This window comes from Hyperolius riggenbachi, chromosome 7 (genome assembly GCF_040937935.1).
Source record: "Hyperolius riggenbachi isolate aHypRig1 chromosome 7, aHypRig1.pri, whole genome shotgun sequence".
NCBI classification, from domain to species: Eukaryota; Metazoa; Chordata; class Amphibia; order Anura; family Hyperoliidae; genus Hyperolius; species Hyperolius riggenbachi.
Window position 1 is genome coordinate 6,307,730 of NC_090652.1, and position 26,127 is coordinate 6,333,856.

At 47.9% G+C, this 26,127-nt stretch overlaps 2 protein-coding genes across 2 annotated transcripts in view; one reads left to right on the forward strand and one right to left on the reverse strand.

Moving 5' to 3' along the window:
• Nucleotides 1-21,519, reverse strand: part of PRPSAP2 (phosphoribosyl pyrophosphate synthetase associated protein 2) — a 157,051-nt gene extending 135,532 nt beyond the window's left edge. Inside the window, exon 1 of the mRNA XM_068243519.1 lies at nucleotides 21,500-21,519. The gene's annotated coding sequence lies outside the window, so the exon portion shown is untranslated. The remainder of the gene's footprint in view (nucleotides 1-21,499) is intronic.
• Nucleotides 21,520-21,692: 173 nt separating this feature from the next.
• Nucleotides 21,693-26,127, forward strand: part of SHMT1 (serine hydroxymethyltransferase 1) — a 48,206-nt gene continuing 43,771 nt past the window's right edge. The window contains exon 1 of the mRNA XM_068243524.1: nucleotides 21,693-21,774. The gene's annotated coding sequence lies outside the window, so the exon portion shown is untranslated. The remainder of the gene's footprint in view (nucleotides 21,775-26,127) is intronic.

Consider the following 26,127-nt stretch of genomic DNA (forward strand, 5'->3'; position numbering starts at 1 on the left):
ACTGTGCTCATATACCGCCAATATACTGCCAATACACTGCTACCCCATATACTAACAATACACTGCCATTCCTATCACTGTGGATGTATATATACTGCCAATACACTGCCAATACACTGGCACTCCATATACTGACAATACACTGCCACCCCATATACTGCCACCCCTATCACTGTGCTTATATACTGACAATACACTGCCACTCCATATACTGCCAATATACTGCTGCCCCATATACTGCCAATACACTGCTACCCCACATACTGACAATACACTGCCCTTCCTATCACTGTGCCTATATATACTGCCAATACACTGCCACTCCATATGCCGCCAATATACTGCCACCCCATATACTGCCAATTCACTGCCATTCCTATCACTGTGCCAATATACTGCCAATATAATGCCAACCCATCACTGTGTGCCCATATACTGCCACCCCATCACTGTGCCAATATACTGCCAATACACTGCCACCCCATATACTGCCAATACACTGCCACCCTATCACTGTGCCCATATACTGCCAATATAATGCCAACCCATCACTGTGTGCCTATATACTGCCACCCCAACACTGCGCCCATATATTGCCAATCTACTGCCACCTCCATCATTGTGCCCATACTGGGGGTCACATCTGGCTACCTATACTGGGGGTCACATCTGGCTACCTCTACTTGGGGTCACATCTGGCTACCTCTACTTGGGGTCACATCTGGCTACCTATACTGGGGTCACATCTGGCTACCTATACTGGGGGGGTCACATCTGGCTACCTCTACTTGGGGTCACATCTGGCTACCTCTACTTGGGGTCACATCTGGCTTCCTATACTGGGGGTCACATCTGGCTGCCTATACTGGGGGTCACATCTGGCTGCCTATACTGGGGGTCACATCTGGCTACCTAAACTGGGGGTCACATCTGGCTGCCTATACTGGGGGTCACATCTGGCTGCCTATACTGGGAGTCACATCTGGCTGCCTATACTGGGGGTCACATCTGGCTACCTATACTGGGGGTAACATCTGGCTACCTATACTGGGGTAACATCTGGCTGCCTATACTGGGGGTAACATCTGGCTGCCTATACGGGGGTCACATCTGGCTGCCTATACGGGGGTCACATCTGGCTGCCTATACTGGGGGTCACATCTGGCTACCTATACTGGGGTAACATCTGGCTGCCTATACTGGGGGTCACATCTGGCTACCTATACTGGGGGTAACATCTGGCTACCTATACTGGGGTAACATCTGGCTGCCTATACTGGGGGTAACATCTGGCTGCCTATACTGGGGGTCACATCTGGCTGCCTATACTGGGGTAACATCTGGCTGCCTATACTGGGGGTAACATCTGGCTGCCTATACTGGGGGTCACATCTGGCTGCCTATACGGGGGTCACATCTGGCTGCCTATACGGGGGTCACATCTGGCTGCCTATACTGGGGGTCACATCTGGCTACCTATACTGGGGTAACATCTGGCTGCCTATACTGGGGGTAACATCTGGCTGCCTATACTGGGGTAACATCTGGCTGCCTATACTGGGGTCACATCTGGCTGCCTATACGGGGGTCACATCTGGCTGCCTATACTGGGGGTCACATCTGGCTGCCTATACTGGGGTAACATCTGGCTGCCTATACTGGGGGTCACATTTGGCTGCCTATACTGGGGGTCACATCTGGCTGCCTATACTGGGGTAACATCTGGCTGCCTATACTGGGGGTAACATCTGGCTGCCTATACTGGGGGTCACATCTGGCTGCCTATACTGGGGGTCACATCTGGCTGCCTATACTGGGGGTCACATCTGGCTGCCTATACTGGGGGTCACATCTGGCTGCCTATACTGGGGTAACATCTGGCTGCCTATACTGGGGTCACATCTGGCTGCCTATACTGGGGGTCACATCTGGCTGCCTATACTGGGGTAACATCTGGCTGCCTATACTGGGGCACACATCTGGCTACCTATACTGGGGGTCACATCTGGCTGCCTATACGGGGGTCACATCTGGCTGCCTATACGGGGGTCACATCTGGCTGCCTATACTGGGGGTCACATCTGGCTACCTATACTGGGGTAACATCTGGCTGCCTATACTGGGGGTAACATCTGGCTGCCTATACTGGGGGTCACATCTGGCTGCCTATACTGGGGTAACATCTGGCTGCCTATACTGGGGCACACATCTGGCTACCTATACTGGGGGTCACATCTGGCTGCCTATACTGGGGTAACATATGGCTGCCTATACTGGGCACACATCTGGCAACCCATTATGGAGAAGGACTACTTCTGGCCACCTATACCGTGGTGCCACTCTGGCTACCTATACTGAGGGGGCTACAGCTGGCTACCGTTCTGGGGTATGCTACCTATACTGGGGTAACATCTGGCTACCTATACTGGGGGTCACATCTGGCTGCCTATACGGGGGTCACATCTTGCTGCCTATACGGGGGTCACATCTGGCTGCCTATACTGGGGTCACATCTGGCTGCCTATACTGGGGGTCACATCTGGCTACCTATACTGGGGTAACATCTGGCTGCCTATACTGGGGGTCACATCTGGCTGCCTATACTGGGGGTCACATCTGGCTGCCTATACTGGGGTAACATCTGGCGGCCTATACTGGGGTAACATCTGGCGGCCTATACTGGGGTAACATCTGGCGGCCTATACTGGGGTAACATCTGGCTACCTATACTGGGGTAACATCTGGCTGCCTATACTGGGGGGTCACATCTGGCTGCCTATACTGGGGGGGGTCACATCTGGCTGCCTATACTGGGGTAACATCTGGCGGCCTATACTGGGGTAACATCTGGCGGCCTATACTGGGGTCACATCTGGCTGCCTATACTGGGGGGGGGGTCACATCTGGCTGCCTATACTGGGGTAACATCTGGCGGCCTATACTGGGGTAACATCTGGCAACCCATTATGGAGAGGGACTACTTCTGGCCACCTATACCGTGGTGCCCCTCTGGCTACCTATACTGAGGGGGCTACAGCTGGCTACCGTTCTGGGGTATGCTACCTATACTGGGGTAGACTTTTGCCTACCTATATTTGGGGGCTGCCTGGGGCGATCTAATATTGGGGGTACCTCTGGCTATTGATACTGGAGGACTACTTAATAATACTGGGGGGAATCTCTGGCTACCTAAAACTGGTTTATGTAGGAGGGAAGGGGGCACAAAAGGTGCCTTGTCATTTTTTGGAGGTGCAACCAAAATGTTTCTCTGGGGCCCTATGATTTCTAGCAGCGCCCCTGTTAGCAGCCCTGCATACATACATGACTTTAGACAGCAGGGCCCCTACACAAGACAACTGCCAACCTAGACATACAAGATCACACTACAGTACTTATTCTCGGTTATTACCATATCACCTGACGCCACGCATTGTTCTGTGTACGATCGCACAGCTAGGAGCGCGACGCACCACTCCAAGGCAGCTCAGATATCTTCCCTGTTATCGCAGATAATCGCCCGGATCCTGTAAACATCCTCGCCACAGCATTTGGACGGAGATGAAGCGCAGAGATTAGCGAGAGAATTTGTCGCTTACAATAGCGAAAGCAAGCGAGTCAAATGAGGTGCTAATTATAGGCAGGAAACTGCGCACGGCTGTCAGGAACCGCTCTCACAGACGAGGCACGTTCAGCGACTCGCTATCACAAAAATGTGTCAAATACATATTAGATGTACATCGGTCCCAGAGCAGAGGTAATGTTGCATATTGTCTCCTTATTTATTTAAAGTGAATGTCAGATGAAATTAAAAAAACAGATACTCACCTAAGGAGAGGTGAGACTCTGGGTCCTATAGAGCCTTCTCGCTCCTCTCACGGTCCCGGCGTTCCAGCGCTGGCTCCCCATTAGCAGTATTCGACTGTTCGGTTAAAGAGGCACTACAGAGAAAAACTGTAACATTTAAAATATGTGAAACATATACAAATAAGAAGTACATTTTTTCCAGAGTAAAATGAGCCATAAATTACTTTTCTCCTATGTTGCTGTCACTTACAGTACGTAGTAGAAATCTGACAGAAGTGACAGGTTTTGGACTAGTCCATCTTTATAGGGGAATCTCAGGGATATCTTTATTTTCAAAAGCACTTAGTTAATGGCAGTTGCTCTGTTCAACTGCCAAAAAACTGTGTAGCGAGAAGGGAGGCTGGCCAGCATCATTGTTTAAATCCCTTTTTCAGGAATATCTTTATAACGAATAAAAGCCTTGCTGAGAATCCCCTATGAAGAGATGGACTAGTCCAAAACCTGTCACTTCTGTCAGATTTCTACTACCTACTGTAAGTGACAGCAACATCGGAGAAAAGTACTTTATGGCTTATTTTGCTCTGGAAAAAATGTACTTCTTATTTGCATATGTTTGCACATATTTAAAATTTTACAGTTTTTCGCTGTAGTGCCCCTTTAAGTACTGCTCTGTGCCGCAGCGGAAGGCTTCGGAAGTCTTCGGGAGCCCGAGTGCTCCTGCTGATGGGCAGCTCCATACTGCGCAGGCGTGAGTGCGCTTTGTCACACGCTCTCTCGCGCGTTCACACCTGCGCAGTATGGAGCTGCCCATCTTCAGGAGCACTCGGGCTCCCGAAGCCTCCAACGGCGGGGGGTTTCAAACGGAGGAGCCAGCAGAGGAACGCGGGGATGGTGAGAGGAATGGAAAATGCTCTATAGGACCCAGAGCCGCCCCTCTCCATAGGTAAGCAATGTCCCGTCAGATAGTCAAATAGATCATTTCCAACAGGTCCGATCTGGCTACCTATACTGCGGCAACTATACCTGGCTACTTATACTGTCGGCATCTATACCTGGCTACCTATACTGTGGTACCTATAGCTGGCTTCCTATACTGCGGCACCTATACCTGGCTACTTATACTGTGGGCATCTATACCTGGCTACCTATACTGTGGGCATCTATATCTGGCTACCCATACTGCGGCACCTATACCTGGCTACCTATACTGCGGCACCTATACCTGGCTACCTATACTGCTGCACCTATACCTGGCTACTTATACTGTCGGCATCTATACCTGGCTACCTATACTGTGGTACCTATAGCTGGCTTCCTATACTGCGGCACCTATACCTGGCTACCTTTACTGTGGGCATCTATACCTGGCTACCTATACTGTGGGCATCTATATCTGGCTACCCATACTGCGGCACCTATACCTGGCTACCTATACTGCGGCACCTATACCTGGCTGCCTATACTGCGGCACCTATACCTGGTCACCTATACTGTGGCACCTATAGCTGGCTTCCTATACTGCGGCACCAATGCCTGGCTACCTATACTGGGGGCACCTATACCTGGCTACCTATACTGCGGCACCTATACCTGGCTACCTGTACTGTGGCACCTATACCTGCCTACCCATACTGCAGAACGTATACCTGGCTACCTGTACTGCGGCACCTATACCTGGCTACCTATACTGCAGCACCTATACCTGGCTACCTATACTGCGGCACCTATACCTGGCTACCTATACTGCGGCACCTATACCTGGCTACCTATACTGTGGCACCTATACTTGGCTACCCATACTGCGGCACCTATACCTGGCTACCTATACTGCGGTACCTATACCTGGCTACCCATACTGCGGCACCTATACCTGGCTACCTATACTGCGGCACCTATACCTGGCTACCTGTACTGTGGCACCTATACCTGGCTACCTATACTGCGGCACCTATACCTGGCTACCTATACTGCGGCACCTATACCTGGCTACCTATACTGCGGTACCTCTACCTGGCTACCCATACTGCGGCACCTATACCTGGCTACCTATACTGTGGCACCTATACTTGGCTACCCATACTGCGGCACCTATACCTGGCTACCAATACGGCGGCACCTATACCTGGCTACCTATACTATGGCACCTATACCTGGCTACCTATAATGCGGAACCTATACCTGGCTACCCATACTGCGGCACCGATACCTAGCTACCAATACTGCGGCACCTATACCTGGCTACCTATACTGTGGCACCTATACTTGGCTACCCATACTGCGGCACCTATACCTGGCTACCAATACGGCGGCACCTATACCTGGCTACCAATACTGCGGCACCTATACCTGGCTACCTATACTGTGCCACCTATACTTGGCTACCCATACTGCGGCACCTATACCTGGCTACCAATACGGCGGCACCTATACCTGGCTACCTATACTATGGCACCTATACCTGGCTACCTATAATGCGGCACCTATACCTGGCTACCCATACTGCGGCACCGATACCTGGCTACCAATACTGCGGCACCTATACCTGGCTACCTATACTGTGGCACCTATACTTGGCTACCCATACTGCGGCACCTATACCTGGCTACCAATACGGCGGCACCTATACCTGGCTACCTATACTGCGGCACCAATACCTGGCTACCTATACTGCGGCGCATATACCTGGTTACCTATACTGCGGCACCTATATCTGGCTTCCTATACTGTGGCACCTATACCTGGCAACCTATACTGTGGCACCTATTCCTGGTCACCTATACTGTGGCACCTATAGCTGGCTTCCTATACTGCGGCACCTATGCCTGGCTACCTATACTGGGGGCACCTATGCCTGGCTACCTATACTGCGGCACCTATGCCCGGCTACCTATACTGGGGGCACCTATACCTGGCTACCTATACTGCGGCACCTATACCTGGCTACCTATACTGCGGTACCTATACCTGGCTACCCATACTGCGGCACCTATACCTGGCTACCTATACTGTGGCACCTATACTTGGCTACCCATACTGCGGCACCTATACCTGGCTACCAATACGGCGGCACCTATACCTGGCTACCTATACTATGGCACCTATACCTGGCTACCTATAATGCGGAACCTATACCTGGCTACCCATACTGCGGCACCGATACCTAGCTACCAATACTGCGGCACCTATACCTGGCTACCTATACTGTGGCACCTATACTTGGCTACCCATACTGTGGCACCTATATCTGGCTACTTATACTGTCGGTATCTACAGTATACCTGGCTACCTATACTGCGGCACCTATACCTGCCAACCCATACTGCGGCACCTATTCCTGACTACCAATACTGTGGCACCTATACCTGGCTACCTATACTGTGGCGGCAACTATACCTGGCTACTTATACCTGATGACCTATCCTGCAGCACCTATATCTGGCTACCTATCCTGCGGCACCTATAGTTGGCTTCCTATACTGTGGCACCTATACTTGGCCACCTATACTGCAGCACCTATACCTGGCTACCTATACTACGGCACCTATAGTTGGCTACCTATACTGTGGCCCCTATAGCTGGCTTCCTATACTAGGGCACCTATACCTGGCTACCTATACTGCGGGACCTATAGCTGGCTTTCTATACTGCGGCACCTATAGCTGGCTTCCTATACTGGGGGCACCTATACCTGGCTACCTATACTGCGGCACCTATACCTGGCTTAATATACTGCGGCACCTATACCTGGCTACTTATACTGTCGGTATCTACAGTATACCTGGCTACCTATACTGCGGCACCTATACCTGCCAACCCATACTGCGGCACCTATACCTGAATACCAATACTGTGGCACCTATACCTGGCTACCTATACTGTGGCACCTATACTTGGCTACCTATACTGCAGCACCTATACCTGACTACCTACACTGGGGGCATCATACCTGGCTACCTATTCCTGGTCATCTATACTGTGGCACCTATAGCTGGCTTCCTATACTGCGGCACCTATGCCTGGCTACCTATACTGGGGGCACCTATGCCTGGCTACCTATACTGCGGCACCTATGCCCGGCTACCTATACTGGGGGCACCTATACCTGGCTACCTATACTGCGGCACCTATACCTGGCTTAATATACTGCGGCACCTATACCTGGCTACTTATACTGTCGGTATCTACAGTATACCTGGCTACCTATACTGCGGCACCTATACCTGCCAACCCATACTGTGGCACCTATACCTGACTACCAATACTGTGGCACCTATACCTGGCTACCTATACTGCGGCACCTATTCCTGGCTACCTATACTGCAGCACCTATACCTGACTACCTACACTGGGGGCATCATACCTGGCTACCTATACCTGGCTACCTATACTGCGGCACCTATTCCTGGCTACCTATACTGCGGCACCTATATCTGGCTTCCTATACTGTGGCACCTATACCTGGCAACCAATACTGTGGCACTTATTCCTAGTCACCTATACTGTGGCACCTATAGCTGGCTTCCTATACTGCGGCACCTATGCCTGGCTACCTATACTGGGGTCATCTATACCTGGCTACCTATATTGCGGCACCTATAGCTGGCTTCCTATACTGCGGCACCTATGCCTGGCTACCTATACTGGGGGCATCTATACCTGGCTACCTATACTACGGCACCTATACCTGGCTACCTATACTGCGGCACCTATACCTGCCTTCCCATACTGCGGCACCTATACCTGCCTACCCATACTGCGGCACCTATACCTGGCTACCAATACTGTGGCACCTATACCTGGCTACCTATACTGTGGCACCTATACTTGGCTACCCATACTGAGGCACCTATATCTGGCTACCAATACTGCGGCACCTATACCTGGCTACCTGTACTGCGGCACCTATACCTGGCTACCTATACTGCGGCACCTATACCTGGCTACCTATACTGCGGCACCTATACCTGGCAACCTATACTGCGGCACCTATTCCTGGCTACCTATACTGCGGCACCTATACCTGACTACCTACACTGGGGGCATCATACCTGGCTACCTATACTGCGGCACCTATTCCTGGCTACCTATACTGCGGCACCTATATCTGGCTTCCTATACTGTGGCACCTATACCTGGCAACCTATACTGTGGCACCTATTCCTGGTCACCTATACTGTGGCACCTATAGCTGGCTTCCTATACTGCGGCACCTATGCCTGGCTACCTATACTGGGGTCATCTATACCTGGCTACCTATATTGCGGCACCTATAGCTGGCTTCCTATACTGCGGCACCTATGCCTGGCTACCTATACTGGGGGTATCTATACCTGGCTACCTATACTGGCGGCAACTATACCTGGCTACTTATACCTGATGACCTATCCTGCGGCACCTATATCTGGCTACCTATCCTGCGGCACCTATAGTTGGCTTCCTATACCGTGGCACCTATACTTGGCTACCTATACTGCAGCACCTATACCTGGCTGCCTATACTACAGCACCTATAGTTGGCTACCTATACTGTGGCCCCTATAGCTGGCTTCCTATACTAGGGCACCTATACCTGGCTACCTATACTGCGGGACCTATAGCTGGCTTTCTATACTGCGGCACCTATAGCTGGCTTCCTATACTGCAGCCCCTTTACCTGGCTACCTATCCTGTGGCACCTATACCTGGCTTCCTATACTGCGGCACCTATTCCTGGCTACCTATGCTGTGGCACCTATAGCTGGCTTCCTATACTGCGGCACGTATAGCTGGCTTCCTATACTGCGGCACCTATAGCTGGCTACCTATACTGCGGCACTTATAGCTTGCTTCCTATACTGCGGCACCTATAGCTGGCTTCCTATACTGCGGCACCTATACCTTGCTACCTATACAGCGACAACTATACCTGGCTACCTATATTGCAACACCTATATCTGGCTACCTATACTGGGGTGCCTATACCTGGCTTCCCTTTACTGCAACACCTACACCTGGCTTCCTATACCTGGGTACCTAAACTGTGGCACCTATACCTGGCTACCTATACTGCGGCACCTATACCTGGCTACCTATATTGCGGTATCTATACCTGTCTACCTATACAGCGGCACCTACACCTGGCTACCTATACTGTGGCATCTATACCTGGCTACCTATACTGTGGCACCTAATCCTAGCTACCTATACTGGGGCACCTATACCTGGCTACCTATACTACGGCATCTTTACCTGGCTACCTATATTGCGGTATCTATACCTGGCTACCTATACAGCGGCACCTACACCTGGCTACCTATACTGTGGCACCTTTACCTGGCTACCTATACTGTGGCACCTACATCTGGCTAGCTATACAGCGGCACCTACACCTGGCTACCTATACTGTAGCACCTATACCTGGCTACCTATACTGTGCCACCTAATCCTGGCTACCAATACAGTGGCACCTATACCTGGCTACCTATATTGCGGTATCTATACCTGGCTACCTATACAGCGGCACCTACACCTGGCTACCTATACTGTGGCACCTATACCTAGCTACCTATACTGTGGCACCTATTCCTAGCTACCTATACTACGGCACCTTTACCTGGCTACCCATACTGCGGCATCTATCTGGCTACCATTGTTGCTTGCAAATTTTCGTCAGTCATTTTGGCTATGAAAATCCTAATTTAAATTTGAGAAAAATTTTGCAAAGAATGCTTGAATTTTCGTGTTTTCACAGCTTTCGAAAAAATGGATTGGATTTTTTTTATAGAATTCAATACAATAACCTGTATTGAATTCAATAACTAAAAAAGAAATTGATTACAAAGAAAAATGCTTGAAAACTATTTTAAATTAATTGAACCAATTTTTGCACAAAAATCCTGGGGAAATTGAACGCAAGGGAGGTTGAGCAATACCAGTTGCCTGGATAGCCTGTAATACTTTTAGCCATAGACCCTGAACAAGCATGCAGCAAATCAGGCGTTTCTGACATTGTTTCTGGGACATTCCCACTACAAAGTATCAAAACTTTGCGCGAGTGACTTTACCGCGGTTAGCGCAATAAAATCACTGTACACCCGCAATTCCCGACGATTGCAATCAGTGCTTGTTTAAGCACTGTATCGCAATCACTTGAGAATCACAGCAAAATGCTGCAGGTAACACATTTTGCGGCTGCCGTTAATCGCGAAACCCCCGCGATCGGCGGCTTTGTGGCAGTGAGATCACTGCTAAAGGGTTATAATTGCACTAGCACTTTGGCGTTTAGCGGGATTCGCCCGCTAATCGCCATAGTGGGAATGGGCCCTTATTGTCAGACCTGACAAGATTTCCTGCATGTTTCTGGTGTGATTCAGACACTTCTGCAGCCACGTAGATCAGCAGGGCTGCCAGGTGACTGGTATTGCTTAAAGAAAACCTGTAACGAGAAAAAGTTCCTTTGGGGATGTACTTACCTCCGGTGGGGGGAGCTTCAGATCCTATTGAGGCTTCCCCCGTCCTCCTCGGTCCCTCGGTGGCAGCGATAAAGCTCCCCGGGGATGTAAATATTTACCTTCCCGGCTTCAGCGCAGTATCGGCTCTCCGCTCAGAGATAGGCGGAAATAGCTGATCGCTGTCAGTCCGATCTACTGCGCAGGCGCAAGTCTCCTGCACCTGCGTAGTAGAGCGGACCCGACAGAGATTGGCTATACCCGCCTATCTCCGTGCAGAGAGCCGCAACAGCGCCCCCCGCTGGAGCCAGAGAAGGCAAATAAATCAGCGCTTATCAGGCTTGTCGAGGGAGGATTGCGGGACACTTCGGGGGAGCCAGCGCTGGACTGCCTGCAGCTACAGGGGTGGGGGAAGCCTCATTGGGACCCTAAGGCTTCCCCCTCACGAGATGAGTATCCCCTAGGGGAAGTTTTTTTTTAGTGCAGGGTCTCTTTTTAAAAGAAAATAAATATGGCAGCCTCCATATCACTCTCATTACAGTTGTCATTTAAGCCACAGCATCGATAGTGCATTTTACTTGGGGACAAGTATGTGTACACATAGTGGTCCTTTTATGTTGTAGCTGATCTGTGTGACGTACATCACTGGTTGATGAAGCTGTATGGCTGCAGTTTAAAAGTCACTGACAGGCAGAATAAGAAGTGACACAGAGTGACAGTTACGTCCCTGTCCTCAGTGTCGTTGGAATGTGGAAGGATTAGTCCTGCGCTGGCCGCATGAAACGAGATCCAGCAGTGATTGTACAAGTCGTGTAAGTTATCTGATTGACAACGAGTGAAGGTCAGGGGTTCCCGTGTCTCATTTAGCTGACCAACCTGTACAACCGCCATTGTTACCATGACAATATTGACGCTAACTGTCACTGCTTCCACCCTATCCATCATTTACAAAACAGAACCCTTCGTGAGAAGCTGACAGAGGCAGGAGGCTGTTTTTCGTTTCCTAGAAACAAATGTGTGACAATCGCTTTCTACTTAAAACATCTCAAAACCGTTCAAAATACAAAAGGGTGGCTTACCTTAAAGAGAAACTCCGACCAAGAATTGAACTTTATCCCAATCAGTAGCTGATACCCCCTTTTACGTGAGAAATCTATTCCTTTTCACAAACAGACCATTAGGGGGCGTTGTATGGCTGATATTGTGGTGAAACCCCTCCCACAAGAAACTCTGAGGACTGTGGTACTCCTGGCAGTTTCCTGTCTGTGAACCTTGCTGCATTGTGGGAAATAGCTGTTTACAGCTGTCTCCAACTGCCAAAAAAGCAAGCAGCAGCTACATCACCTGCCAGCAGTAAAAATGTCACCATGTGATAAATGTCAGAATGTAAATCAGGGATTTAAAAGATTTTACAATGGGCAAACACTGACTGAATCATTTATACATAATTATTGTAAAAATGAAGCACTTTTTTTATTACATTATTTTCACTGGAGTTCCTCTTTAAAGAAAACCTGTAATGGAATGGAAAAAACCCCTCTGGGGGATACTTACCCCAGGAGGGGGAAACCTCTGGATCCTAACAAGGCTTCCCCCGTCCTTCTCTGTCCCTCTGTTCAATTGCCAGTGACCCCCCGAACAGTGGAGAGGTAAATATTTACCTACCACGATCCTGCGCAGGTGCATCAGCTGCTATTCATTCGGGTTAAGGCATAAATAGCCGAACTCAAGCGATCCACTCTACTGCGAGTCCTATTCTGGCCTAGCCCGAACCAAGAGCCGCTAGTGCGCCTGCGCTGGCTGGATCCCGGCAAGGTAAATAAATCCTTGCTTGTCAAGCCAGCGCTGGGTTCCTGTTATCTACAAAGGTCGGGGAAGCCACATTGGGACCTGGAGGCTTCCCCCTCCCGAGGCAAGTATCCCCCAAAGGTTTTTTTTTTTTATTGCAGAGTCTCTTTCAATGCAATTATAGAAATCACCATAACTACTTCCTGTGAGAAGATATCCCACCTCTTAAGCCCCCTCCAGCTGTTGGATTGACGGCTTATCAGTCTTATCAGTTCTTTGAACAAATAGAAAGCAACTTTTTGGGGGGTTGTTCAACTTGTTTCACAACAAAAGTTGATTGATAATTGTGCTGCATAAAAGACCGCTGTTGAGGGTGTGTATGGGGTTTTAGGGCCCGTTTCCACGTCAGCCGAACGCGCTTGCGAGACGGGCGGCGGCACTTCCGGGTCTCCGGGTACACAGACGAATCCCATCAGCTGGCACAGCATGGCACATGCACGGCTATGGGATTCGCAGTCTCCCACATCAATTCGGAAGGAAATGCCAGCTGAATCGCTAGCACAAGCGTTTCGGCCAGCGGTGCCGTTGATCCCTATGGCAGAGTTTGCCTGTGAGATTTGCCTGCGGGCAAACTCTGCGTATTCAACGCGGAACCCGCGCAAGTGGAAACGGGCCCTTAATCTCTCTTTCTGTGAAAACCCCTTTCTACACACGTAGTCTCCTTTCCTCCTTACGCAGTTCATATCCACTTGTCTTTCCTACAGACCTAAGGATAAAAAGCTAATTGACCAAGCTTTTTTTTTTTTAGGCATGTTAGTTAAAGGGCAACTGAAGAGAAAGGAATATGGAGGCTGCCATATTTATTTCCTTTTAAGCAATACCAGTTGCCTTGCTGTTCAGCTGATCCTCTGCCTCTAATACATTTAGCCATAGCCCCTTAACAAGCATGCAGCAGATCAGGTGTTTCTGACATTAATGTCAGATCTGACAAGATTAGCTGCATGCTTGTTTCTGGTGTCAAATAGATCAGCAGAGCTTCCAGGCAACTGGTATTGTTTAAAAGGATATAAATATGGCAGCCTCCATATCCCTCTCACTTCAGTTGCCCTTTAAGTCACAGTTATCTCTTTTCCAAGCTAAATAAGATCAGTTACTCCAACCTTATTTTTGGTAAGTGGGACCATCCCATGATTTAATTTAGTCTGTGTACCTGTTTTAGTATGTTAATGTCCTTGTTATGGTGTGTTGCTCTAAACCAGCCTTTCTCAACCTTTTTACCCTGGAGGAACCCTGTAAATAAATTTTGGTTCTCAAAGAACCCCTGAAAACAATGTTTTGGTCTCGAGGAACCCCTACATTTATTTTTCATGAGGCATGGTCTTTAATCACTTGATGACCCACCCTTTACCCCCCCCCCCCCCCCCCCTTAAGGACCAGCGCTGTTTTTAGCGATCTGTGCTGGGTGGGCTCTGCAGGCCCCAACACAGATCAGAGTGCAGGCAGAGCGACCAGATCGCCCCCTCCCCCTACCTATGGGGATGATGTGCTGGGGGGGTCTGATCGCTCCTGCCTGCCTGAGGTGTGCGGGGGGGGGGGGGGCACCTCAAAGCCCCCCTCCGCAGCGAAATTCTCCCCCTCCGTCTCCTACCTTTCCCCCCTGGTCATCGGGGCTGCACAGGACGCTATCCGTCCTGTGCAGCCAGTGACTGGACGTCCCCTGTCACATGGTGGCGATCCCCGATTGGCCGGGGATCGCCGATCCGCCTTACGGCGCTGCTGCACAGCAGCACCGTACAATGTAAACAGAGGAGACATATGTCTCCTACGTTTACATTTAGTCTGCGAGCCGCAATCAGCGGCTCGCAGGCTATTCACGGAGACCCGCTCCGTGATCTAACAGGAAATGGCCGCTCGCACGAGCGGCCTTTCCTGATTAATTAGGGAGGCACCTGGCGACGCAGATCTGCGTCACTGGTCCTCCAGCTACCACTTTGCCGCCGCACGGTATGAGTGTGCGGTCGGCAAGTGCTAATTTCACTATCTCCTATTACACTGCCACTCATTATACTGTCTTCTGACCCCCCAATTTAGTGCTTCTTGTTACAGTACTACCTATTATAATATGCTCTATTATACTTCTCCCACGATGGGGGGAAATGCCAAGGAACCCCTGCAGAGTCCTCAAGGAACCCTGGTTGAGAAAGCCTGATCTAAACTGTATCCCGGACTCCAGATGTGGCCTCATAAGTGATTGTGAGGCCACATAGGGCAGCACGGCGGCGTAGTGGTTAGCGCTCTCGCCTTGCAGCGCTGGGTCCCCGGTTTGAATCCCAGTAAGGGCACTATATGAATGGAGTTTGTACGTTCTCTCCGTGTCTGTGTCGGTTTCCTCCGGGCACTCTGGTTTCCTCCCACATTCCAGAAACATATAGATAAGTTTCATCGTTAGCAATCTCCAAGTGATGTGTCGGAGACTGCTCTCTGCCACTGTGGAAGTCTTCAGGAGCCTGAGAGCTCCCAAAGATGGGCCGGTCCATATTGCCCATGTGCAAGCGCTCACTCGCGCATGCACAGTATGGAGCTGCCCATCTTTGTGAGCTCCCGAAGACTCCCGTGGTGGGAGATTTAAACGGAGGAGCCAGCGCTGGAAGGAGGGAACTGTGAGCCTTCCCTCTCCTTAGGTAAGTATCTGTTTAAAAAAAAAATCACTTTAGATTCACTTTAAATGGTAGCGCTGGCCCTGTAAGTTTACCAGTAAACGGTATCATCCTGATTCAGAACTTCCTGATGGGTATTATACTATGAGGCTAACACTTTCCTACAAACTCCTGTATTCATAGCCTGATGTGAAGAATGTAAGAAATGGATTTATCGCCATCTAGTGTTCAACTGTGTAACATCAATCATTTGTTAATAATGGCAGTAATAATGGCAGTATTTGTATAGCGCCTTTCTCCTGTCGGACTCAAAGCGCTTGCGAGGCAGCCACTAGAGCGCACTCAGTAGGCAGTAGCAGTGTTAGGGAGTCTTGCCCAAGAAACTCCTTACTGAATAGGTGCTGGCTTACTGAACAGGCAGAGCCGATATTTGAACCCAGGTCTCCTGTGTCAGACGCAGAGACCTTAACCATTACACTATCCAGCCACTGGAAGGAGGGAACTGTGAGCCTTCCCTCTCCTTAGGTAAGTATCTGTTTTAAAAAAAAAATCACTTTAGATTCACTTTAAATGGTAGCGCTGGCACTGTAAGTTTGCCAGTAAACGGTATCATCCTGATTCAGAACTTCCTGATGGGAATGATACTATGAGGTTTGAGGGATGCCTGGAATATTATTATTATTATTATTGATTTTACATAGCGCCTGCATCTTCCGTGGGCCGTGGCGCTGTACAACAGAATACTGTAGGGGGTATAATACAGAATACAGGGTACAATACAATATAAACACTACAACAGTCAACAGTACAAGACAAAGGTGGATCATTATCACACACACATAACAGACCCTTGTGACACAAAAGGGGAAGAGAGCCCTGGCCAAAAGGCCTTACAGTGTACGGGTTTAACCACTTCAGCCCGCAGGAGTTTTCACCTTCAGGACACAAGCAATTTTCCCGTCAGCGCTCCTCCTATTCATCCACCAATAACTTTATCACTACTCATCACACGTAAATGATCCAGATCTTGTTTTTTTCGCCACAAAGTTTTTTGTGAGCGATACTTGATTTCAGTTATTACTTTATTTTCTTATATGCATTTTAAAGGCAAATACACACACAAAAAAAAGAAAAAATACACTATTCTGCAATTCTACCCCCTATCGTTTTAAAATAAGCAATGCTACAATAAATACAGTGGCTTGCAAAAGTATTTGGCCCCCTTGAAGTTTTCCACATTTTGTCACATTACTGCCACAAACATGAATCAATTTTATTGGAATTCCACATGAAAGACCAACACAAAGTGGTGTACATGTGAGAAGTGGAACGGAAATCATACATCATTCCAAACATTTTTTACAAATCAATAACTGCAAAGTGGGCTGTGCATAATTATTCAGCCCCCTTTGGTCTGAGTGCAGTCAGTTGCCCATAGACATTGCCTGATAAGTGCTAATGACTAAATAGAGTGCACCTGTGTGTAATCTAATGTCAGTACAAATGCGGCTGCTCTGTGACGACCTCAAAGGTTGTCTAAGAGAATATTGGGAGCAACAACACCATGAAGTCCAAAGAACACACCAGACAGCTCAGGGATAAAGGCAAATACACACACACACAAAAAAAAAAATACACTATTCTGCAATTCTACCCCCTATCGTTTTAAAATAAGCAATGCTACAATAAATACAGTGGCTTGCAAAAGTATTTGGCCCCCTTGAAGTTTTCCCCATTTTGTCACATTACTGCCACAAACATGAATCAATTTTATTGGAATTTCACATGAAAGACCAATACAAAGTGGTGTACACATGAGAAGTGGAACGAAAAATCATACATGATTCCCAACATTTTTTACAAATCAATAACTGCAAAGTGGGCTGTGCATATTTATTCAGCCCCCTTTGGTCTGAGTGCAGTCAGTTGCCCATAGACATTGCCTGATAAGTGCTAATGACTAAATAGAGTGCACCTGTGTGTAATCTAATGTCAGTAAAAATGCAGCTGCTCTGTGACGACCTCAAAGGTTGTCTAAGAGGTTGCCCGGCGGATCGTTGGTAACCAGTCTTATCACCCGAACGATAGTCTGTACACACGTCGGATTTGACGCGAAAACGTCCGAACGACGGAACGTTCAAACGACGGGTCGTTCACTAAAATCCGACGTGTGTATGGGCCTTTAGGCTACAAAAAGATTTCCAAAGCCTTGAACATCCCACTGAGCACTGTTCAAGCGATCATTCAGAAATGGAAGGAGTATGGCACAACTGTAAACCTTCCAAGACAAGGCCGTCCACCTAAACTCACAGGCTGAACAAGGAGAGCGCTGATCAGAAATGCAGTCAAGAGGCCCATGGTGACTCTGGACGAGCTGCAGAGATCTACAGCTCAGTGTGGCGGAAATCTAACACTGCACATCACTCTGAACACACCATCCCCACTGTCAAATATGGTGGTGGCAGTATCATGCTCTTGGTAGTATCATGCTTCTCTTCAGCAGGGACAGGGAAGCTGGCCAGAGTTGATGGGAAGTTGATGGGAAGATGGATGGAGCCAAATACAGGGCAATCTTGGAAGAAAACCTCTTGGAGACTGCAAAAGACTTGAGACTGGGGCGGAGGTTCACCTTCCAGCAGGACAACGACCCTAAACATAAAGCCAGGGCAACAATGGAATGGTTTAACACAAAACATATCTATGTGTTAGAATGGCCCAGTCAAAGTCCAGATCTAAATCTAATCGAGAATCTGTGGCAAGATCTGAAAACTGCTGTTCACAAACGCTGTCCATCTAATCTGACTGAGCTGGAGCTGTTTTGCAAAGAAGAATGGGCAAGGATTTCAGTCTCTAGATGTGCAAAGCTGGTAGAGACATACCCTAAAAGACTAGCAGCTATAATTGCAGCAAAAGTTGGTTCTACAAAGTATTGACTCAGGGGGCTGAATAATTACGCACACCCCACTTTGCAGTTATTTATTTGTAAAAAATGTTTGGAATCATATATGATTTTCGTTCCACTTCTCATGTGTACACCACTCTGTATTGGTCTTTCATGTGGAATTCCAATAAAATTGATTCATGTTTGTGGCAGTAATGTGACAAAATGTGGAAAACTTCAAGGGGGCCGAATACTTTTGCAGGCCACTGTAAAATCCACACATTGTATTTGCCCATTAGTTCCGGCTATCACAACATTTAAATTATGTTCCTAGTACAATGAATGGCGACAATATATTATTTGGAAATAAAGGTGTATTATTTCTGTGTTTTTTTTTGTTTTTGTTTTTTCTCCCATCAATTGCAAGTCCTTATCTACTAAAATTAAAATAATTAAACCACTTCCAAAGCCCCACCCCCCTCCCCCAGTTACCAAGCAAACAATTTAAAAAAAAATTTACTTTTAAAAACTTTTTTTTAAATTATGTATGTCATGAGAGTATTTACTGTATTTTTTTTTTTTTTTTATAAAAAAAATCTGTGCAGGGTAATTTCACTTTTCGCCACTAGTTGGCGATGAACACTCCTTGGTTTACACAAGGCAGTGTTTTATTGTTAATAATGTTACAAATAAACGTTACATTGTTATGAATGGACATGGCCTCTGATCAGCATACGAGAGAGAACGGCGCCGGAGACTTGGGCGCAGGACACAGCCAGTATATGGCTGATCCTGCTTCTGCACAAGTCCGGGCCGTGTTAATTACTATTCCCCCTCCAGGCCGACATGGATAGTGGGGGAATGAAATAATTCGGCTTCCAGCAATCGCTGGAAGCCGAATTATTGTTTTAAAAGCAACTTCAGGTCCGTCTTCTGACGGCGCTGAAGTTACTCCCTGTGCCTGCGATAGCCGTAGTTTCTATTACGGCCTATGGTGGCGCCGGCTGCGCCCAAGTCTCCTGCGCTGCTGCACCCAAGTGTCCAGCGCTGGATTTACCGTGTTCGTCTGATCGGGGTCATGTCCTTTTATCACAGGCATTGCGATTGGTTCAGAGAAGCTTTCTTTCTCTTCCCCAATCGTCGGCACGAAAAACCGCCAGGGTGCACCGCTGTTTGCAAACTGGACGAGAATTCTCGTCCAGTTTGCCTTTAGCTGCGCCTATCGGGAAAAATATACTCGTCCAGATAGGTTTAAGAGGTTAAGGGATAGGACAGTAGATAAACGGAAGATGTGTATGGGGTGGTAGAAATGGTGGGCAGTGGCTGAAGTCTCCTAGGTAGGAGAGTATGGTTGCCTGAACAAGAAGTGAGTTTACAGGTTGCACCTGAAAAAGGGTGAGTGCGGGTGAGTGGCGGATATGCTGAGGGAGAGTGTTCCAGAGGAGGGGAGAGTATCGAGAGAAGTCTTGTAAGCGGGAGTGAGCAGAGATGACCAGAGAAAAAGATAGGAGGATATTGTTAGTAGAGCGGAGATGTTATCAGGAAATTCATTTATTTAAAGGACCTCTGTTGCGAAAATCTTAAAAAAATGTAAAATACATGTAAACATATACAATTAGGAAGTATGTTTCTTTCAGAGTAAAATGAGCCATAAATTACTTTTCTCCTATGTTGCTGTCACTTACAGTAAGTAGTAGAAAGGTGACTGAAGCGACAGGTTCTGGACTAGCCCATCTCCTCATGGGGGTTCAGAGGGATTTCTTTGTTTTCAAAATGCACTTAGTGAATGGCAGTTGCTCGTCCAACTGTCACAAAAGTGAACGGTGAGCAGGGAGGCTGGTCAGCATCTTTGTAAACATCTTTTTCAGGGAGTGTCTTTATAAAGAATAAAGGCCATGCTGAGAATCCCCTATGGAGAGATGGACTAGCCCAAAACCTGTCGGTAATGTCAGATTTCTACAACCTACTGTAAGTGACAGGAACATAGGAGAGAAGTAATTTATGGCTCATTTTACTCTGAAAGAAACGTACTTCTTATTTGTATATGTTTTAAATTTTAAGATTTTTGCGACAGTTCCTCTTTAAATAAGAAGTAGCAAGGTTGTAAAGTGCTTTGTAGGTGAGCGGTGTTCTACTTTTCTAAAGGAGAAATTGAATTTGCATGGAAAATATGCCCAAACAGCTATAAACTACAATGTTCTCATTCACTGAGGGCTCGTTTCCACTATAGCGAATCCGCATGCGGGCACTGCATGCGGATTCGCATACTCAATGTTAGTGGATGGGGCTGTTTCCACGTGTGCGGCGGCGTTTTTCAGTGCGGGAAAAATCTGCACGACAGGGCATGCGGCTTTGTCATGCGGATTTCCCAGCGATTTTGCATGCGATTTCGCATGAAAGGCAATGGAACTTTACACAGGCAGTGACATGGTTAAATTCGCCTGGCTCCTTGCCATGCGAAATCGCGGGTAAATCCGCATGGGGAAACGCAGCCGCATGCGATTTCTTCAGCGGTGGAATCCAGGCGATTCCGCACCGCTACAGTGGAAACGAGCCGTCTAATATTGTTTCCAGTACAGGAAGAGTTAAGAAACTCCAGTTATCTATGCAAAAGAGCATCACATCGTATTTATTCTACTAATGGAATAATTTGTAGACAGTATGTAAAACAGTAAGGAGTGTTTGGGCAAGGGCTCCCAGTCCCTGGTGATCCTGGTGCTTATGGAGCGCCCCCTAGTGGCTACAACCCTGAAGTGAGAAACACTTGATATAAATGTTCTGGGTGTTGAGTTTGCTTGTCTATGAGCCTCCCCTCTAGCTCCCCTCAGCAGCCTCCAGCACGGTCGCCATGGTGACAGCACCACATGACCAGTCACGTCACGTGGTATGTCTATCTTCGGGCAGACGGCCCCCCTCAGGCGCAGCGCAAAAACTTGGCTCACCTGTCACGCCGGGGCGACTCGTGATTGGCCGCCTCTCTCCTCCTGACGTCACTCAGTCCGGCCTCCCGCGGGAAACTTACACAACGCTCATTAGTGCCAGGGAAGCCTCAGCTCTTCCCTGATTGGCTGGTTTCCAGGGGAGCTCCTCACTGATTGGCTGCGGGGCGGGAAGAGCGGGCGGCGCTGCGCTGTGATTGGCGGAGGGAGCTGTGCGGCTTCTCAGTGTGTTAGAGTGCCGCGTGTTGCACAGAGAGAGCTGCAGGAGCTGAGCTGAGGTGAGCTGCGGGGTCACTGAGGGTTTGGGGGGCCCAGGCACGTACACAGGGGCCCCTGATATCACTGTGGAGTGCGGGGTGCATGCACAAGGGCTGCTGTATAACCTATGCTGGGGTCTCCTCCCTCAGAGGGGTGTGCTGTGTGCTCAGAGCTCCCAGCTGCCCCTCTCTCTGTACAAAGCTACTGAAACATGTCTGTAATCTCTCTTAAAGCGGTATTGTCACCATAAAATCAAATTTCAACAGCAACTGGTCTGAGTGTATTAAGCGATAAAGATGCTAATCCTGCATTCAAAACTTGCAAAACTTTTTCTGCTGTTATGGTTTGTAGTGATCACATACTTTAGGAGCTCTGGCCCTAGTGCCAAACAGTGCCAAAGAGTTGCATGCTGGGAGTTCTTTTTATCTATAATATATTCCTCCTCTTCCATTTATTTCCCTGCCTAGCTGCTTATCTGAAACACCCTCTGATTACTTGTGTTTACAAGCAAGGCTGAGGTGACTCAGTGATTGGAGGATGAGACAGTGTAGTTCCTAGTATACAGCTCAGTGGGAGTGTCTGAAGACTCTGGGAGGAGGGCAGCTAATGAATACACAATGAGCAAGAGAAGGGAGGGGGGGAAAACAAGAGTCAGGGAGGATATGATGTCAGCATTGGCAAGATGGCCACTGCCTAGAATAGGATTTTCTGCTTTTCCTTTATACAATTCACAGGAATCATTACGTGAATAGCACAATACATCTGTTATGTAAGTAGAAGTAGTATTTATCTACTTATATAAGTGTTTTTTTTATTTCTTGGTTAGCATGGGTGTCGCTTGTTCTTTAAAGGACATCCGAGGTGAAAATAAAATGAGAAAAACAATTGTTTTCCTTCTACTAAAAATGACTTTTTTTTTTTTTTTTTTTTTTTTAGATGCGAACCCCCAACCCCCCCATTTATTTAATATCTAGTGGTTCTTTTCCGTTAGCCGGGCGCAGCCACGCTGGCAGCAGAGTTACATCTTTCTCTGTTACCCATGGCGGCCTGGAGGGGGAATGGTAATTGATGCCACCTAGTGGTTGCGCCCGGCTAACGGAGTGGTACCAATCTAGTTATACGTTTTTAACGGATGCATTGTCTCTGCTCAGTGACACCTTCATTGAACTATTCCAGAGGTAAAATCTATGAATTATTGACCCTTTTTTATCTCTTTCCTGCTCCAGGAAGTCATTTCCTTACAGGAAAGTGTTTTATGGCTTTAATTATGTATCAGTGAGGGTTATGTTCTAGTCTGACCCAATCTGACCTGGATAGAAACTGTCACTTGCATACCTGATGTTTAACTCTTTCAGGCAGGTAAAGAAAAAAAAGAAACACAGCCTAGTTATTTGTAAATACACAGGTCTATCTCGTCATGTCACATGTCACCTCAGTCGTCCTTTAAAACCGGACCTAAACTCAGAACTTCCTCTCTGCTCTAAAAGATAAGCAACAGCAGAATAACCTTTACAGGAAAACCTTTCTTTGCTACAGCTGATATAAATCTGCAGTGTCTACTTCCTGCTTTCATAGAAGCAGATATAGGGTTAAAGGGGTTCTGTGGGCTAGTTTTAAAAGCAAAAAAACTGACACTCACCTGGGACTTCTACCAGCCCCCTGCAGATAACCTGTCCCTCGCCGTCACTGAAGAATCTTCCGTTCCCCCGCTGCCGGTCACTGGACAATTATTCGTCGAACTAGTTGCATTCGTTTAATTAGACTAATAATTGGGCAGGGAACGGAAGATTCTTCAGTGACAGCGAGGGACAGGTTATCTACAGGGGCCGGTAGAAGACCCAGGTAAGTGTCAGTTTTCTGTTATTAAACTAGTCCACAGAACCCCTTTAACATCTTGTGTTTACTAGTTAGCTGCTCTGCCGAGGCAGCCAGCTGACACAGTTGAGGGATCAAATTATAATGGTGATTAGTCACAGATGAAGGGGAATTAGACAGCCTAAACTCTCTGAATACCTCCAGTCTGTATTTCTGTTTTTCTTCTGTCGAGTGCAAACGTTCAAGTCAAAAAGGTAAGGTGAGGGATTGGGAGGGGAGAAATTAGGAAGGTGAGGGGTGGTTTAGATTTTGGAAAGGAGACATTAGGAGGTCATGTCCACTTTATGCTAGGTGCACATATAGCAGAAACGCTAGCGTTGCAGAATGCCGCTAATGGAAGTCTATGGGCTGCAGGGAAAAACACATGCGTTTTATATGCGTGCGTATTCAGAAACGCTGGTTTTGTTGCATAATGTGCAAAAACGCACGTAATGAATGTTAATGGAAACGCATTTTTCCATGCATTTTTATATGCATGAAAAATGCGTATGCGAACCGAAAACGATTGAAAAACGCAAATGCAGCAAAAACGCGCACACACACAAATAAGCACATGGCATAAAACGCAGCCTTTTATGTTACATGCGCCCAGCCTAAAGGGTACCTGAAATGAAGTAAGACAAATGATTGATACCTGCGGGTTCCTCTAGCCCCATGTACACTGCTGCAAAGCCTCGCCTGGTATTAGGGCTCCAGTGGCACCAGTCGGGGTGCACTGCCCATGCATGGCCTGACCATGCGTCTGGGTAATCTCAGAGATCACACAGAAATGTCCAGCAGGGGTGGTGGGTGGAGGACCAAGTAGCCGAAGTCCATAAAAGTAGCCAAGGAAATTTTTATTGCTCCATCTCCATATACAGTACACACAAACGATTGTAAAACAGATGATCGTTTGGGGGCGGCTGAGTGTACCCGCCTGTCGCTGGGAGCATTGTGGCAGTACAATCTGTGCAGGCACAGAACATTCCCAGGACATGGGCAGTGAACCCCAACTGGCACCCTAATAATGAGCGAGACTTCAGACTAACTGAGCTGCCTGTGAGGATGGCAAAGGAGGCCGTGTACTTGGGGCTTGGAGGAAGCCGCAGGAAAGGGCTCATTCAAATCATACGCGCTTCCGTGTGCATTTGGAAGCGCGTATGACGTGGTAACATACAAGAATGACAGAAGGGGATAGACAGCCCTACTGCCACTCGCATCATCAAATGCGCTGCGCAGCAGTACGATGGGCTACGATGCGCTTGCGTACTGCTGCATGCATTCTGCCCGCAAGCGCAGAGCTGACCCAATCACTGTCATTGGATGGGATCAGCAGCGCAGATGGCGTGTGATTCGTATATGCTGCGTTCCAATCGCACGGCCAGCTGCACTGCATAGATGTGAACGTCGCCTGATTATTTTTCTTACTGCATCTCAAGTTGTCTTTTGAACTTTATTCTTGTCTTTTAAAGGTTCACTATAGCGAAAAATTGTAACATTTTAAATGCGCAGGTTTGTATAAAATGTAGATTTCTACCAGAATAAACTGCACTAAATTATCTCGTTGTCACCTACAATAAGCAGTACAAATTGGACAGGTTTTGGATTACTCTATCTCCTCATGGGCGATTCTCAGGCTTCTCTTTATTTTAAAAAGTGCTTAGTGAATGACAGTTGCTCAGTCCAGCTGGCACCATAGTGTGCAAGCAAGTAGTTAGGCTGGTCGGCATTCTTGTATAAATTCTTTTCATAGAGTGCTTCTCTAAAGGAAAAGCTTAAAATCCCCCATCAGGAGATGGACTAGTCCAAATCCTGTCAGATCTGCAAGCTTATTACTATCGTAAGTGACAGTAGCATAGGAGAAAAGTAATTTATAGTACACTCTGGGGGAAATTTTCTTATATGTATTTTACAATTGTTTGCGATAGTTGTCCTTTCAGTCATTGGGAATCGTGTGTGTGTGTGTACGTGTGTGTGTGTGTACGTGTGTGTGTGTACGTGTGTGTGTGTGTGTACGTGTGTGTGTGTGTGTGTGTGTGTGTGTGTACGTGTGTGTGTGTGTGTGTACGTGTGTGTGTGTGTGTGTACGTGTGTGTGTGTGTACGTGTGTGTGTACGTGTGTGTACGTGTGTGTACGTGTGTGTACGTGTGTGTACGTGTGTGTGTGTGTACGTGTGTGTGTGTACGTGTGTGTGTGTACGTGTGTGTGTGTACGTGTGTGTGTGTACGTGTGTGTGTACGTGTGTGTGTGTGTGTGTACGTGTGTGTGTGTGTACGTGTGTGTGTGTGTACGTGCGTGTGTGTGTGTGTACGTGTGTGTGTGTGTACGTGTGTGTGTGTGTACGTGTGTGTGTGTGTGTGTACGTGTGTGTGTGTGTGTGTGTGTACGTGTGTGTGTGTGTGTACGTGTGTGTGTGTACGTGTGTGTGTGTGTGTGTACGTGTGTGTGTGTGTGTGTGTGCGTGTGTGTGTGTACGTGTGTGTGTGTGTGTGTGTGTGTGTGTGTGTGTGTGTGTACG